This window comes from Ostrea edulis, chromosome 1 (assembly GCF_947568905.1).
Source record: "Ostrea edulis chromosome 1, xbOstEdul1.1, whole genome shotgun sequence".
Classification (NCBI taxonomy): Eukaryota; Metazoa; Mollusca; class Bivalvia; order Ostreida; family Ostreidae; genus Ostrea; species Ostrea edulis.
The window spans coordinates 13,735,843-13,754,375 of NC_079164.1; the positions used below are offsets into that span (position 1 = coordinate 13,735,843).

Here is an 18,533-nt window from a genome sequence, read left to right on the forward strand (position 1 = left end):
GTGCTTGACGTCACTTCCGGTCAGGAGTTATCTCTCTTTTAGTGACTTTTTGAAGGGCCTTGTTGTCCACACATCTCCTCCGTTAGTTTTGAAGCTAGAGTCTTGAAATTTCTACACAAGATAGAGTAAACATTTTAGAAGATTTGTGGGGGATTCGATTTTACCGGAGGCGATTTGCCTAAACGCTCGCCTGGACCTGAAAAAATGGATGCCAAAATTTTTCGCCGATTTCGGCGATTTTTGACCTTTGATCTCCAATATCTTTTTTCTTGCAAATATTTTGTTAAGACATGTAGAACAAAAGTTGTGCACATTCACGAGGTGTTTTCGAAAATATCAAAATTTAGGGGTAGCCCCTTAAATTAGGGATCTAGAAGGGCTCAAAGTCTACATCAAATATCTCAAAAATCGTTAATATTTTGGTATAAGTCAAAGAACAAAAAATGTTCATCTCAACAATCCAAATCTATTCATATAAAAATTTAGGTCATATGTTACGTAATAAGGGATTTTAAGGGCCAAAACCATAAATTGTTTACCCCTTGTATCTCGAAAACGACAAATATTTTGAAAAGCAATAAAGAACAAAAGTTGTTCAGAATGATGATCTGAACAATATGCATATTTCGTTTTTACCCTATGTGGCCCCGTTAGGGAGCTACAGTTTGGCCCCTAAAAATTACTTCTAGAAATAACTCGAGAACGGTAAAGAATTTCTAAATACTTGTTGAACAAAAAATGTTTGAAATGTCATGACCTTTCTTACGATATCAAGCAAAAGGGGATGACCCTTTAAATTAGGGGCCCAGAAGGGTCCAAAGGTTTGTGAGAATATCTCAGAAACTATTAATATTTTGTAATAAGTCATTGAAGCGGAAATGTCATCTAAACGAGCTTGTTCTTATCAAATCAAAAAGTAGGTCATATGTTACGTAATAAGGGATTTTAAGGGCCAAAATCATAAATAATTGACGCCTCATATCTTGAAAACGACAAATATTTTGAAAAGCATTATTGAACAAAAGTTGTTCAGAATGATAATCTAAACAATATGTACATTTCGTTTTTTCCCTATGTGGCCCCGTTAGGGAGCTACAGTTTGGCCCCTAAATATTTCTTGTAGAGATAACTCGAGAACGGTAAAGAATTTCTAAATACTTGTTGAGCAAAAAATGTTTAAAATGACAAGGCCTTTCTTACGATATCAAGCAAAACGGGCTGGCCCTTTAAATTAGGGGTTCAGAAGGGTCCAAATGTTTTTGAGAATATCTCAGAAACTATTAATATTTTATAATAAGTTGTAGAAGCGGAAATGTTCATCTCAACGAGCTTGATCTTATCAAATCAAAAAGTAGGTCATATGTTACGTAATTAGAGATTTTAAGGGCCAAAATCGTAAATATTTGATGCCTCATATCTTTAAAACGACATATTTTTTGAAAAGCATTATTGAACAAAAGTTGTTCAATGTGTCATAACCTATCGATCAATATCAAAAAATGGGTCTGTGGGCCTCATGGCTCGCCTGTAGAGTCCATTTTTGTCGATATCAGTCGATTTCAAAAACTTGTAACTGGTAAATATTTTGTAAGGACATACTGAACAAAAGTTGTTCAGTTTATCGAGATCTATCGATTGATATCAAGAAATAGGCCTATGGTCCTAATGGCTCGCCTGTAGAGTCGATTTTTTGTCGATATCGGTCGATCTCAATAACTTTTTACAGGTAAATATTTTGTAAAGACATATAGAACTAAAGTTGTTGAATCTATAGAGGGCTAACAAATGACATCAAGAAATAGGCCCGCGGGCCTTATGGCTCGCCTGGAGAGTCGAATTTCAAACGAATTTCACCGCAACTTTGCTTCAGAAGCTTATGATATGAAAAATTGATTATATCTAAAGTGTCTTAAAGTCGGAAACTAAATTGGGACTCATTTGTCTTTTTTTTTTTTTTTTTTTTTTTTTAACTCCGAGTGCATCAACAAATCGGACGGAAGACCTACTCGTTGCTCGCAACGAGATCGTTTCTAGTTATTATTATTATTATTCTTTTTCTCCGGTACTTTTTTGTCCGGTAGTGTTCTCAGAAACTACAAAAGGGATCGATATGAAACTTTCCAGGATGATAGCATAGCGTTTGTAGATGTGCATAGTGATAGTCATTTTGTTTGCACGTGCATGCACGCGCGCGCACGTGCATTGCAATTTTGGTACAAAAAATGGAAAATCAGAATATTGAAGAAAGCGATATAAAACTTAAATAGGATGATAGTATATCATTTGTACATATGAAAAATAATAGTTATTTTGCCAGCACGCGCACGCATGCGCGTGCACGCGCATTACAAAATTTGTACGCTAACTTTGGAATCAGTCTAACTTTTTTGTTGTTCATTGAAATGGCTTGAAATTCATATCATAGGTAGATATTGAGACCCTTAACTGATTTACATAGTCAAAATTACCAATTTGCACGCGCATGCACGTGCGCTTCATTTTGATTGGATAATGCTAAAACGTTTGTAACTATCTTATTTATGAAGCGAATGAGATGATATTCACAGCTTACGTAGACAATATTTGTATCTATATATTGGTGTAACAAAAAATGCCAACGCACACGCGCATGCGCGTGCAACGGTTTTTAAATGTTCAATTTTTAAAGGACGATAACGTTTTTTGTTTTTCATCAAATTCTATTGATATTAATGGTTTAGATGTGTCTTGGTACTCCTTACAAATTGCTGTGGTTAGAATTACTGCTCAGCACGTGCATGCACGTGTGCTGAATTCTGATTGGACGATTTTAAAATCGCTATAACTTCCTTATATTTGGTGGAAACGTTATGAAATTCACACTGTGGGTATATGATACACATGCCTGTTGAACGACATCAACAAAAATTCGGAATCATACACGTGTGCGCGTGTATGCGCGTGCAACGCTTTCTTTCATTTTTTGGTACTGAAATGACCATATTGAACGTACTACATGTAATTAAAGGCTAAAATAAAATGATTTTTTGCTATAGATTCACAAAGACATCGCTTTTTAATTGGGGGAGGTTTGGGGAACATATGTAACGGTCCCCGTTACAATTAGAACTAGTTTTTCGTGAAACTCCCGAAAATTCCGAATACTCTAAATGACTTTTTATAGAGTATCCATGTAGTTCTTAAGAATATCCCGTGTGTTATCATCTGAGGAGATGTTTGTGTCCGCTGTTTAAATAATTTGTGTCGATATTAGGTGTGCTCCTTTTGTAAAAGTGTGTTGGTGGACTTTCAAGCACGTGCTCGAGTGCAAAGGACAGAAAAAAGACAAGTGTGAATTCGCAAATGAAATAAGCATTTTCCTATGAGTCGTGAGTTAACATAACATTGCTAGATCTGCTGGTGTCATTTTGATCCAAACTCGATTACAATCCTATTAATTCCCATTGTATTATTGTCATAATTTTACAATAAATCTACAACAAATTTACGAAGATAAAACGATTAATCAACGGTTTTAACATCACATACATTTACATAGAAAACCAACTGCATAAAATTGGAAGGGCTGCAAAATTTAGGCCTATGCTCAGCGCTTATGGCCTTTGAGCAGGGAGGGATCTTTGTTGTGCCACACCTGCTGTAACACAGGGCCTCGGGTTTTGCGATCTCATTCGAAGGACCGCTCCATTTAGTAGCCTTTTACGACAAGCAAGGGGTAATGAGGACCTATTGTATCCCGGGTTCTCATGGGACAACTATAGAAGATAGAAGATATTTTTTTTATAATCAGGGATATTATGCAAAGATATTATCTACATGTACTGTAAAAGTGGGTATTTACGCGTGGGTGAAATTTACACTAATTTCGCTGTCACTTGATAAGCGCGTAAATTTCCCCCACACGTATATGGATGATTGATTGAATGTTGTTTAACGTCCCTCTCGAAAATGCATTTTCTTTCATTTCTTTCCAAAAAAAAAATTCCATTTATATTATGTTAAAATTTTATGCCACTTAGCCGATCTCCAAACTTCATCGAATGCCTTTTCAAAATCTACATAAGTGCAAAATAATTTCTTTTTCTTACTCTTCAGTATGTCAATGAGCGAGTTAAGAACAAAAATATTATCTGTTGTAGAGTAACCTTTCCGGAACACGGCTTGGTTTTCACATATGATGTTAAATTCATCCGATAATATAGTCAATCTAGTGTTTAATATCGATGTGAAAAGTTTACCTGCACAGCTTAATACTGTAATCGGCCTATAATTTCTAGGATCGCTTTGTGCTCCTTTTCGTTTGGTAAATTGCCACTGTCTAATATGATATTGAATATTTTCACATATGAACTTAGTAGTTTATCAATGGAGTATTTTATGTATTCGTTTATTATTCTATCATCTGAACAAGCCTTGCCATTTCGTAAATATTTAATAGCTTTCTTGACTTCGTCTTCAGTATTTTCTGCATTTATGATATCATCAACGCGTTCATTTTCCCTTACATCAAAATGCAGGAACTCCCCTCCATGCACCATAATTGGCTTCATTCAGATCTCTAAAGTATTGAAAAAGAGTATTTATATCTATGTTATTCCTACGCTTTGTCTTCTGATTACCATTAATTAGTTTCCAATATTCTCTTGGATTATTGCTTTTTAGTTAATAAATATTTTTCTTCATTTTGTTCCTGTGTTCCCTTATGGATTTATTCATTTTTTCAATTATTTTATAGCATTTCTTCTCACTTCTAATTGTGTTTCTGTCCTTTTATTTTGCATGTGAGTACGTTTAGATCTGTGGTATTTTTTCCTAGCAATTTTACATTCTTTATTAAACCAGGGTTTATGATGTGAATCAGGGTTTTTTCTCCCTTTTGAGGTATAAGTTCCGAAAGTGTATATAACTGCATCTGTAATTATTTTACATAAAGTCTCTACACCGTCATTAACAATGTGCTGATCACAGTTATAGTGATTTACCATATCTAAATTCCTATTCAAACTATCTATTTTCTCTGAGTCCATGTTATCTACGAAAAGTCTAGATTTTTCAGTGTCCTATTTTACGAAAGACGACAATAATATTATCAATCAACTATCAGAATGCAGGCATGATGTCATATCTAAATTAACGAGAAATTTGGGCTAAAATATTCTGAGGTATTGTGTTTTTATCGAATAAAAAAAATCTGGGACCGGGACCGAAGACCGGGTTTTAGTCACGGGACCGAGACCGAAGACCGGGACCGAGACCGGGTTTTAGTCAGTATCGCCGCCATCATGTTATATTTTAAAACTGTTAAACTTTCTTATTTCTTTGATGTTTTCATCAATTTAAGTATTACTGAGATTCAAGAGTTCCCGCCCTAACCTGGCAATATTTGCAGTATGCATTACATCTATCTCTGACAGGTATTCACAATGTTTGGCTAATTTGCAATGCTTCAGTGACCTAACAGTTGTCATGACTTTTTGCAACGATAAAAATCGTATATTAAGTAACATTGTTGAGGGAATACGATGCATCAGAAGAATAATAATTACCTCGCCCGTACTTCGCAGGTAGCTACAGCATCGTATTGACCCCAGAGATGTCAATAATTGTTGTATCATATGACTGAATATTTATATTGACCTCCGAAATGTCAATATTTGTTGTATCATATGACTGAATATTCATACTAACCTCCGAAATATCAATAATTGTTGCATCATATGGTTGAATATTTAAACTACTAGAGCTGTAGAGATTATGACACGGCCTCGAGTGCAAGACTTTTTAATTGACTACCTCCAAAAAAGAACGGTATGCGCGGAAATTCACCTCTTTTTTTTTTTTTTTTTTTTGTTTTTTTTTTTTTTTTTTTTTGTTCCGATGTTAGAAATTCGCCTCCTTGGAGTTTCAACTTGACTTACTTACTGGGTGTAGTTATTTTGGAATACATTTCCTTCTCAAGAGAGTGTTGATAAAAATTGTGGTTTCATGAATTTTCATGGGTACCTAATTTCATGGTTTTGATAATTTTATTATGTAATGATGTAAATTATTGAACCCTTTCCTTATGAATAGAAACAGTATCTCGTATATCACTTCATTTTATTTATTTATTTATTTTGTTTTGTTTAATTCTTTTAATTTTTTTTTTCAATCACAATCACAGAAAGTACGAAAAATGTATAACAAATAGTGATGAAATCACAGGTCTTACCCAATTACATATGTTATCAGTTTTTCATGCTATTACGGTAAATGAATAATGATGTTGGGTGAATCCATCAGTAACTTTTTGGACTTGTATCTATCCATGATGACATACTAACAGCTATCATAACCTTATAACACCCCAGTACAGACGACCTTGACCAATCTCTTTTAAAAGACGCCATCATACAACACATAGCACAGCTGTTATGCATTTACGGAAACGGTAATTTTCAAAACGTATCAAATTTGTATTTTGTAGCAACCTGTCATGAAAACCCCCAAGTACAATATGTAAACATCCTCATAGAGTCTTATTCAAATCTGTTCATAAGGACAGCGCCACAAATATAGGAAATCATAGGGCACTTCTCCTTAAAAATCCAAAGGGTGACCAATTCATAAAGTAACCACTTGTCCTGGAAAGGGATATGACAATATATGTTCTGTGTAATATGGTATAATTAGCATTTCCTTATTTACAAGCCATAAAAACTTCAAATTAACGATTAAAATGTGGTTTCTGCATGCAACGGGAAGTTTTTGTTACCAAGAGCATAATCTTCGGACAATCTGATGCCTAAAGTCTGACTTTTGATATACGGCTAGAAAACTCTCCACCGATCACAAAAGGTAAAAGTCTATATCTACATATCTAGACATCAAAGAACAAGGGACGTTATTGGCCAAAATTGGCCGCGCTTCAAAAGCCGACCATATTTTGCAAGTAGAAAGGTGATAATTTTTTCGTTTCATTCATATATAACATGTACCATTTACTTGTTGCTGATATTGAGAAAATAACGTTACAATATTGCATTGTTAACTCTGACGCTGTCTTCCGACGGTCGCTTTTTCGGAACGACGTCATCGACGTTATAGGGTTTACAGTCCCCTGATTCTTCTAGAATACTTTTATAAAAGTTACAATTTTAACGTTTTATATCAAAAAAATATTCATTGAGATCAAAGACTATTAAAAACTGGTATGCTGTGGAAAATACATTATGCATTTACATGTAACTTTATCGTGTTCATAGACATTTTGCGGAGCAATCTTGTGCTAATTAAAGTGAGGAAAATAATGCGTGTATTTGCCGAAAATTGTTGAGCAGAGCGCAATCGTATTTTCGAAGGCCTGTTCAATGTCCTCCTATTCAAATGAATTATGGAAAATTAAATGGCTCTTGAATTTTCATTTTATTTTTTGGCTTGGTCATAAATATAAACACTTTGATTAAAAACGGCGATTGAATCGGATAAATTTACTTGTTATGCTATGTACACCAAGGACTATATAACAGGTCTGCTTACATATGTATGTAATATACATGTTAAAAGTACGGTACATACGAATAAAATAAGTCTGCCTGCTGTGGGTATTTACAAAATATATTGAATAGAGCGCAATACTAAAAGATACAAATGTTGCATTCATGAATGGGATATCATTTTCTTGGGTACCGCAAAAAGTCCAGTAATATACGTGTATCTTCAGATGGTACATTATATATAGCAAATATATTTAAAACCTACCAAACTGCGTCCGTGTTTTAGTAGCAATCTTATTTTATTTTATTATTATCATTTTTTTTAGCTCAATCACAATCACAGAAAGTACGGAAATTGTTGTATAACAAATAGTGATGAAACCACAGGTCTTACCCAATTACATATGTTATCAGTTTTTCATGCTATTACAGTAAATGAATTATGATGCTGGGTGAATCCATCAGTAACTTTTTGGACTTGTATCTATCCATGATGACATACTAACAGCTATCATAACCTTATAACACCCCAGTACAGACGACCTTGACCAATCTCTTTTAAAAGACGCCATCATACAGCACATAGCACAGCTGTTATGCATTTACGGAAACGGTAATTTTCAAAACGTATCAAATTTGTATTTTGTAGCAACCTGTCATGAAAACCCCCAAGTACAATATGTAAACATCCTCATAGAGTCTTATTCAAATCTGTTCATAAGGACAGCGCCACAAATATAGGAAATCATAGGGCACTTTTCCTTAAAAATCCAAAGGGTGACCAATTCATAATGTAACCACTTGTCCTGGAAAGGGATATGACAATATATGTTCTGTGTAATATGGTATAATTTGCATTTCCTTATTTACAAGCCATAAAAACTTCAAATTAACGATTGAAATGTGGTTTCTACGTGCAACGGGAAGGTTTTGTTACCAAGAGCATAATCTTCGGACAAGCTGATGCCTAATGTCTGACTTTTGATATACGGTTAGAAAACTCTCCACCGATCACAAAAGGTAAAAGTCTATATCTACATATCTAGACATAAAACATTTTATGATAGTTTAGAGGTATTGTAAAAATCCTGGGTTAATTTGACGATTTTATTTCATGTGAATTGTTTCTTGAGATCGCAGTTCGATTGATTCAGTGAAAAAGAACGCATTGAGTTGTAGAAATTAACACACATTTTATCTTTAATCATAATAAATCTAATCCCGTTTACTAGATTATTCATTTATGCCATCAGGAACAAAATCCCGACACAATCATATGCACAGTTCGGTTGATTGATTGTTAGTTTCCCATGTATCATTCCATCTCTTGTCTTAGTACTCAAGCTCAGTATATATTTACAGAATTTTAAATGCAATTTTTCAATAAATATGTTTTTGTGAAACCCATAATTCGCATCCGTATAATAATATTGGTTGTGTTATTTTGTCGAATAAGTTCAACTGACAATTTATAGATAAGCTGTGTTTTTTTTACATCTTGCGATGACGTTAAACATTGTTCTTGTAGCTTTATCAAATCTTTCTGTTATATTTATTTTAAAACTTCCGGAATTTGTAATGTTACACCAAGATATTTGAAACTGTCGACAACTTCTAAATTGAAACCACCATATGTGAAGGCGGGGTGACTCTTATTTGTATGTCCCTTGCCAAACATCATAATTTTACTTTTATTTGCATTGACTTTTAATTTCCAGAAGTCGCAATAATACTCAAAGCAATTTAGAGCGTTCTGCAACTTTTCAGGTGATTCGGCAAATACTATAGTGTCGTCAGCATATAAAAGAAGTAATAGTTTTTCGTAGATGTGCAATTCGTTCAAGAACATTTCGGAAATATATTATAAGCCATTAACATTAACCAGCTATAGGTTAAGTACAAATTTCGACCTATTAGCGCTTACGGCCGTAGTACTTAGTGAGGGTTCTTTATCGTGCCAACGCCTGTCACGACATGGGACTTCCGTTTTTAAGGTCATATCCGAAAGACCCGTGATTCTTACTTCTAAATGCGTTTGATGAAGTATAGCAATTTACGTCTCAAGTTTAACGCGGCCATGGTTAGAGCGGGGCTTGAACTCGTGATCTTCCGGTTACAAAGTGAAGTCTACCGTCGCGGTCTACGGAGTCGGAGCTATTTTGCTAAAATATACTCTCAAGTCCAACATTGTAAATTAGCGCAACACCCCGTCTGTATAGTATGGCCACATATTTACATTTCCAGTTCTGGGGCAACTTTTTTCTATTATAATTAATTTTTATTTCAAATATATAAATATTTATAAGGAATCAATGTCTAGTTCGTCGTGTATGTGAGACGATTAACTACAATGGAAAGTGTGATGGTTTATGCTTAACGGCATCAAATACATTAGATATTTAAAAATTACAGAAAATTAAGAATACGGAGAAAAAAATATTTGCTGTTGTCCAGTACGTCGACTTTTCTGAAGTTGAATGCGTCCCGCCGGTAGCTCCACCTCTACGACGGACAGCTCAGCTGCTCAATGAAAAACGTGCATAATGTTTGCTGTTGTAGATTACGTCAGCTACAGGTTGATATAGAGGATACCAAATTTGGGTCACCGAGTAAAGAATACCTGTCTATAGTACTGCCAGTCTGGTGCATTTTACAGTGTGATTTTCCGGTTTGTTGACCTAAAAAAAAATATGGCTTCAATAGTTTTTACTTTCTGTTTCAGAACACTAGCAGAGCAGTGGGAGAATTGCATACTTAAGGAAAGAAAATCAATAAGCGGTTCGAAAATAAACGATCTTATCAAATTTTGTTGACACAACCTATTTTTTGTAACCTTAAAACTTATTATGGGTGAACAAACCGGAAAACCACACAATACAATGTACCAATAATATGAAAGTTTTCAGTAAAATGTATATATTTTTTTTCATTTTCTTTGGATAAAAATCGATAGAGCGTATTTATACCACCTTGTTTCTATATTACGGGGGGAAAACTCCACATAACCTCATATCATATCATTTTACTGAATGTTTGTAATGAAATGTACACACTACTGTTTCGTATTAATAGAGATGTCGTTATTGTAAGGTGTTTTTTTAAATATAAAGATAAGGAGTTTTTTTTTCTACAGAGTACCTCCAGTCCTACTTTACATGGGGATTATTTATAGTAGTAGTGAATGGCTCCATATAATAAGGAAAGCAACTTTCGTGATGATTAGAATTCAATGGCAAACCTTTAAGTTTTGTGAATTTCACACAGGGGCTAAGCATGTTTTGGGCCCGAACTCATGCATTGGACTAGTTTTACAGGACGCTTATATTCTATTTTAACCCGTGCAGAGTTTTCGCGGGCTGTTTCATAGAATGCACTTCTAAATAGCCAGCTCGCGTCTAGTTGTTGTTTTTTCGGTCATATTGGCCGATATTTGTAGTGCTGCCATCAAAAGTACTACAATACCATAAATATTTTCACAGAATTCGGGCCCAAAACGGGCTTAGCGCCTGTGAAATTTATTACACACAAAAAGTAAATCCTTTCCAAATATAGAGCAGATCTTTAAAAATGGTATAAACTTGGGACGCAACCCCCCCCCCCCCCCCCCCTTATACTCTCCGTACTTAGAAGCGATTGTGGGCGTATCTTAGGATCTGAAACTCCCCTTTTAATTTCTGGATCGCCACACATTTCATAGATCTTGTATATATGACCTTTCTTAACCGGTTATATTTACGTTGTCACTTTCTTGAAATCGCATAGTGTTCCACGGTGGCTTCAGCGCCGCTCTATTTACTCAAAGTGTCATAGTACAAAACAAAACCGACATCATTTGACATGCTCATTGGTCGTGTCATTCTCTACCCAGAGTTCTGTGTGCTTCTCCAATCTCTCACCAGAGGGCGCGCTACGCAAGCTTCACTTTCACTGTTGTGGAACGTAGCGTAACGTCCTCTGGTGAGAGATTGTGCGCTACTCGTGAAGAGAAGCTTGCGTAACGCGCCCTCTGGTGAAAGAAAGTGGGCGTGTCTGCACCATTGCATAAACCAAACAGTATTTCTCAACATTTCCATTATTAGTTCAGATTTTTTTTTTACTGTAATTTGATGATATACACCTTTTATCATACTGTAAAACAATGTTTATTGCGACAAGTTTAATTCGCGAAAAGCCAATATTAAATACATAGGGACGATTATCATCTAATGGTGGTCCAATGGGGATCCAGGTTAGAATAAGTCCAAGGCAGTAACCCATCCCCGGGGATCCGGGTTAGAATTGGTCCTCAATACACCCTTGCTAGTCGTAAGAGGCGACTAAATGGGGCGGTCCTAAGACCCTCGAATGAGACCGAGGTCCCGTGTCAAAGCAGGTGTGGCACGATAAAGATCACTCCTAAACGCCGAGCATAGCCTAAATTTGTGACATCTCCATATAAGTGAAAAATCCTCGAGAGGGACGTTAAACAATAGACAATCAATCAATGATATATATATTTTGTGATATTTCACGTATAATTCACTTGCATTCTATCTCGTTTCTTTGAAATACCTTGAAGGTGTATTACCATGTCTATTTTGGAGTTGGCATATTTTGATAGTTCCTAGTTGCTGAAAGTAAAACTGTAAGGTCAGCTCTTGTGTATCACAGTAAGTCGCATAAATGGATATCACTATTGCAAAGATAGGGAAAAAATCTTTAGAGGAATCGGTTATCGAACCCGGGACCCTTTCATTATTAGTTATGTAATCTAACCACTGAGCTACCTTTGCCAATACAAGAACTGTGACAATATAACTACTATATGACAATACTAAACCTATTTCGGAAATCATACAAGAACTCTTCATATCGAGGAGATAAAAAATTATTTCAAAGAAAATGTCCGAAACGTCGCATATGTCCTCGAGTCCAGCAGGGATTTTAATTTTTTCTAGATTGCTTTCTACTAAAACTGCATTTTTTTTTTTACTAAATAAATTAAATTCAAAAGTTCTGAATTTTAAATATTGTAGCACATATCCTCCACTTATCATCCATATCAAATTTCTCTGGTGTAGCATTCCTTAAAATGATGAAGTACATTCACTGAGGTGAACAATATGGCCCATAGACCTCTTGTTATTTTCATACCACATTCTACATAAAAATATCTGCTTGAATCGCATTCGGGAATGAAAGGAAGATACTTAAATAATTCTGAATGATTTCCTGGTTCATCTTGAGGGGATTTACCCATTCCTCAAGTACCCCTCTGTTAACCAAACAATCTTCTCACTTCACAGTCTTAAAAACAGACAATAAAGTTATGTCATTTTGAAATATTTATTCATTGTACACGAAGAAAATAATCCCACCTCAACTTTATACTTAACCCACCCTTGCTAGTTCGACATCGAAAGTGATGTTTAAAAAAAAATTTCCGGCTTGATTTGGTTTTTGTGTTTTGTTTTGTTGACATTGCTTTTTTAAATTTTAGCATTAACATTGTAACCACTTAGTTAGAATTTCATAAGAAATTTTGTATTTATTGAAGGAAAAATATTCATCGAAAAATCTATTTATACTTCACAGACAAAAGTGAACATCTTTATAAACAGGAAATTGCTATTAGATAACATACATGTAGAACAATTAAAGACCTCATTCTTTATGACTGGACGCTTACATTCACCGACATCGGAACGTCTACGTGTATTTCCTCATTGTGTCTTCCGATATCTTATGTCATAAATTATAACAGTTCCCCATTGTTAGCAAACATAAAGTTTGGGAAATTATGAAGATTCCGTCTGAAAGATGTCGAATTATTCCAGACATCTAATGAAAACTAAAGATAACAGCCAGTGATCAATCACATGACTCCTATAAAAATATGAAATTAAAAATTGGGCAAACAGGGACCCCTTAATATACCAGAGGTGAGTGTGACCGGTCGACAGGGGTGGTTGCTCCTCCTAGGCACCTGATCCGAAATCTGGTGTATCCGGGGGTCCTTGTTTGCCCAGCTCTCTGTTTTGTATTATTTGTGGGAGTTATGAGATTGATTAATGTTCGTTATCAGTAGTATAACGCCCCCCGATAGGGGGTTTAACTGAGTGCAGTTCTGAGTGCGGGCCGATAGGGGGTTCAGCGGAGTGCAGTTTTGAGTGTAGTTTGGAGTGCGGGGTTTTATAGAGGGGGTCAAGCGGGGTTGGCGCGGTCAAGCTGGGCAGGTGGGGAGAGGTGGTGCTGTGTAGCAGGCGCGGTGTTGGGGGGATAGCGTGTGAGCGTTTTGTATTCCTGGTGTATTCCTTTATGTGAAATTTTCAAATAAAAAAGAATTAAAGAACAATGGTTGAAAGTTTACACATTTATTCAATGAACAATTTGCACATAATTTACTGGTCCGTAGTATTGCATCATGTCTAGAAAAATAGATAGGCGAGAGGTTTCGTTTTCATTTCTCGGAAACGCTGGTATTTGTAAACAATGAACTCAGCTATTGGGAAGTTTTTTAAAAATTCAATTCACAATGTAAATAGTTTACACATTTATTCGATGAAACACATTTATCAAATGAACAATATGCACCCATAATTTACTGACTCGTAGTATTGCATCATGTCTAGAAAAATAGATCGGGTTAGGTCGCGGAAACGTAGGTATTGCGTAAACAATGAGCTCAGCTATTCGGTAGTTCTATAAAACTGAATTCGGTTAACATGCAAAGAGTTTCATCATATGTTCACTATATTGTGTGGTTTGAGTCAGATCTTTCTGCAGGATACGTCATTACTGCCCATGAAGGACTGCAAAATTTAGGCCTATGCTCGGCGCTTACGTCCTTTGAGCAGGGAGGGATCTTTATCGTGCCACACCTGCCGTGACACGAGACCTCGGTTTTTGCGATCTCATCCGAAAGACCGCCCCATATAGTCGCATCTGACGACAAGCAAGGGGAAGTGAGGACTTATTCTAACCCGGATCCCATATAGTTTTACGCAATATATTTAAAAATAATTCATTTTACTCTAAGAGTACTTTGGACCTATGCACTTCGCACCCTATGAGATCACAACGAAAAAGTACGTCACGACGTACATCTTACAATTCATGTCTATATGGTGTCGTTCTATTGATAGGCGTTATCAAGTGATAAGCCGTATACGTGAAAAATTTTCTTGTCAAATAATATATTATTTCAATTTCGTATCAAATCACTCAACATTTTTTATATTTGCGCGAAGGTCATAATTCACACTGTGCCCTTGAAATCGCCCCTCTATTTTCTCCCGATCCCGATCATCACTACGTTATGTAAGAAAATCTAATTTACATAATGATTGCGAGCAGAGTGTAAAGGAGTGACGATATACGGTGTATGGTGGTGTATAAAGTGTATATATATATTTATATTCCTGTTACCAAAGGAAAAGTTAGGACACACGTCTGACACATAAAGAAACCCCCCTTTCCGCATTTGATTATGTCTGGCCTACTCTTGAAAATGAAGAAAAAAAAAGAAGAATATCCTGCATTAGCTGCATTTTAAATTTCCCTTTATCGGAGCACTTGGTCTCTCTATAGATCTGGGTTTTTACTATATCAACTATCTTTTTCTTTTTCTTCTTTTAATATAAGAAGTCTCATAATTGTTCATGAAAAAAGTGAAGATAATGAACAATATTATATAATGATTACTCAATTGAGAGTAGGGTAAACACGGATCCTTGTTAAAGTAAATATGAGTGGTGGCAACTGCTATGCATTATTTTTGTATGGGGACGCCTTAATTCAATGAGAAACAATTTCTCGGAATTAGTCAAAGATAAACCAATTTGTATATTTTACATTTTATTGAACATGCAATTTTTAAAACCATTATAAGAACACATGGACACAAGTCATACAGTTTGAACGCAATCGCACAAGTTCTCTCTTCTTTTTAGGGGTTCCAGGGTTTTGATGGCTCGTTCACCTCGTTGCAAAAGTCATTACTTCGATTTCTAGTGGCTGTCAGTCACTTATCCAGGGTCCTAACTGTCCGCATTTGTAACAGGGTACATGGGGAAACCTAGCGATCAATGCTCCATTTCACTACAGATGTACCAGAGGTTGTTATTTTTCGATGCTGCGAGTTTGGTTGGATCTAGTTCCTCCAACTTTTTTTTTTTCAAGGATAGCCATGTGCTTGGTGACCTGTTCAATTCAATGATTCTGTTCCCAATACTGAGGTGATATAGATAATGAAAAACTTTTTTTTTCTTTGGGTCTTGAGGGTATTCCGAGCTCTCTCCTCAGGCTAGTTCGGGGAATAAATAGATTTCTGACAGGGCAATGCATGGCCTGAACCATTTTCACTGGTGAGTATTTAATGTCAGCTGAGCAGACCTCTCATACGTTAGATAGTCAAATGCTATCTGACGTATTTCATACCGATTGTTAGACCGTTCTTGGCACACTGATTTCGACTATGGATAACTCCTTTAACCGGATCAGGATATAGGGCTCACGGCGGGTGTGACCGGTCGCCAGGGGATGTTTACTCCTCCTAGGCACCTGATCGCATCTCTGGTGTGTCCAGGGGTCCGTGTTTGCCCAACTATCTATTTTGTATTGCTTATGGGGGTTATGAGATTGATCATTGGTCGTTAAATTCGCCTTTCGTGTATTAGGCTGTAATAACCCATTAGGATACTCTTGGGGAGACTGTCGGTTGTTAAACACGCTTTTTGTACTTTGTACGACGCCTCTTTTTTCTTTTCTTTCCTTTACCCCCTTGGACGGCTCCGGCTATGGCACTAACAACCATAGGGAGGAGAATGGAAAATATTCCGTGTCCTTTCTGACGCCTGACTCCGCGATGATACTTCATCGTAACTCGACTTTTCTCTTCAATACACCTTTCGGAAATGAAGTTTCACCAGTGTTCTACCATTTAAAAAGGGCATGGGGGTCCCCAGAGAGGTCATGATGTGAATGTCGATGGTATCGAAATGTTTTTTACTCAGTTTTAAATATTCGGCCCTGATGGGTTCCCATTTGGCTTGTTGTCCGTCCACCAGGTGAAACGTGCAAGGAACCACCCTTAATAATTTCAATTCGTTGGACCCCACCACTTGAGGGTTCACGACATCGCAATACACGTACATGGATTTCAGATTTTCGTACACATCCGTGGTATTGTTCCCCAAGTAAGTCACGTTGACCCATTTGGTCTCCGGTTCGTTTGGCAGGATGAGTTTCTGACTATCCATACCGAGCTTGTAAGCTAAGGATGTGGGGAAGCGAACGCACAAGGGGATTTTTTTGAGTGTTTTCCCTTTAAACTGATACATGATTCGTTCGTATTTTTCGAAATTAACTAATTTCATGAAACTCTCTTCTTTGGGGTTACCCATCGTTTTCCATATCTTTTTCATACTTCCTGCCAGTCCTTCGTTGATTTTGTCGATTAAAGCCGCGGAATGAACGTAAGCTCCGGGTCTGAAGTGAATTCGGACGATAGCCATCTTGCTATCGATGATTTGTGTCCAGGGGGTATTGGGCCATTCGACCAGTACGAGACACTGCCTCAAAGGAAGCAGCTTGACTTTTTCCAGTCGAAATCGTCCCCTTTTGAAAATATCCGGATTTTTGACGTGGGGAAGGAAATCTTCGGGGACGAGGATATCGAAATAAGCCTCTTCCACTGTGATGTTTTTCAAGGCATTGGGGAACATCATTTCGGTTAAACCCACTTCCCATTCCCCGTCCGTCAAATCCATGGATTAAGGTATTAAGATTTTAAATTGAGCGGCCGTATTGTTCGGAAAGGATTCCTTAGACCCATCACTGGGGAGCGTGAAATAAAACCCTTCACGTTGAGCCATGATGACTCAAATGATGAAAATGACCAACTCCCGTCTCTTCATACTGGTGTCCATCTTGTAAAGTATCTTATGTGAGTTCGCTTCGTAATACCCATGTGATAAAAAATAACACATTTTTGTAGGTTTAGAACTTTTATTTATTGCATATTTTAGATGAAAAAATGTCATTTGATGTAGCTTTTTCCTTCAAGTAGATGCAGGTCAATATTTGAATGAATTCAGTTTTTAAAGACGGTGTTTCTGGTTATACAGTGGTGTGATTATGTCGCATCGGTTAGTCTTCCTCCTCCTCCTCCTCCTCGTCTTCCTCCTCCTCCTCGTCTTCATCATTGTCACACTTATCTAGGTAAGATTCAAGTAGATATTTGTGTTTGCGAATAGCCATCTTGATGGATTTCTTTAATCCATGATTGTCGGACACAAATTCATCGATGGCGTCCGTCACCTTTTCGTGCGTTGTGTCTTCTTGCAACTGATACTGATCGTAAAGGAACCGCTCATACAGTTTTCTAAACTGTTGGTAAGTTTCTCCTTTGGTCTTTTCGTCTGCTTTCTTACTAGCTTTCTTTTCTGACATATTTTGGTTCAAGTATTTCTCGTATCTCTTCTGCCACTCCCCGGCAATATGTTTTCGCGCTTTATGTGCCATTTGGCGAAAGACGATATTCTCTTCCTCTGCGTCACTGTCAGTATCACTCTGTGTTGGAGAGACATCACTCATGTCAATATCCTCTTCCTGATCGCTGTCCCCGTGTTTTAGTCTTTTGTGACGCATCATGGCATCTCTGCGAGAAAATAAACCATGACACTCTGAACACTCAATCATGTTAACTGCTCGAATGCATAAAAGTGAATGAATAATTCCTGGATTTTAGGTTCTTTATATGTTTCCACCACCACCACCACGCAATTACCGGTCGCATTGCTCAATGATAGAGTGTTTGTTTCCTAACCAGAAGTTCATGAATTCGATTCCTCCTCATGCCATCGCCAACCTCAGACGTAAACATTGGTAGTGATTGGTCCTCCAGATGCACCGCATTTACGGGTCTTATGATGGTAGGCGTTTGCAGGCTAAAGAGCCATCAATGCTACGGATAGAACCACCAAGCATAGTATTTCAACCACAAGTGGTGTATATAAGGGTGAAAATTTCTCGGGAGACGTGAAATAACCAGCCAACTACTACCATCCACACTTTCGT

The 18,533-nt window shown here is 36.7% G+C and overlaps 1 protein-coding gene across 4 annotated transcripts in view; it reads left to right on the forward strand.

The window, feature by feature from the left end:
- LOC125661269 (toll-like receptor 4) overlaps positions 1–18,533 on the forward strand; it is a 39,883-nt gene that overhangs the window by 13,750 nt on the left and 7,600 nt on the right. The window contains exon 1 of one of the 4 annotated variants that reach the window (XM_048893254.2): positions 2,758–6,837. The exons of 1 other annotated variant lie outside the window; for it this stretch is intronic. The gene's annotated coding sequence lies outside the window, so the exon portion shown is untranslated. Of the gene's footprint in view, positions 1–2,757; positions 6,838–8,327; positions 8,496–17,719; positions 17,850–18,533 lie in introns of those variants that run through there. 2 more of the 4 variants (XM_048893245.2, XM_056152742.1) reach the window with 2 other exon arrangements.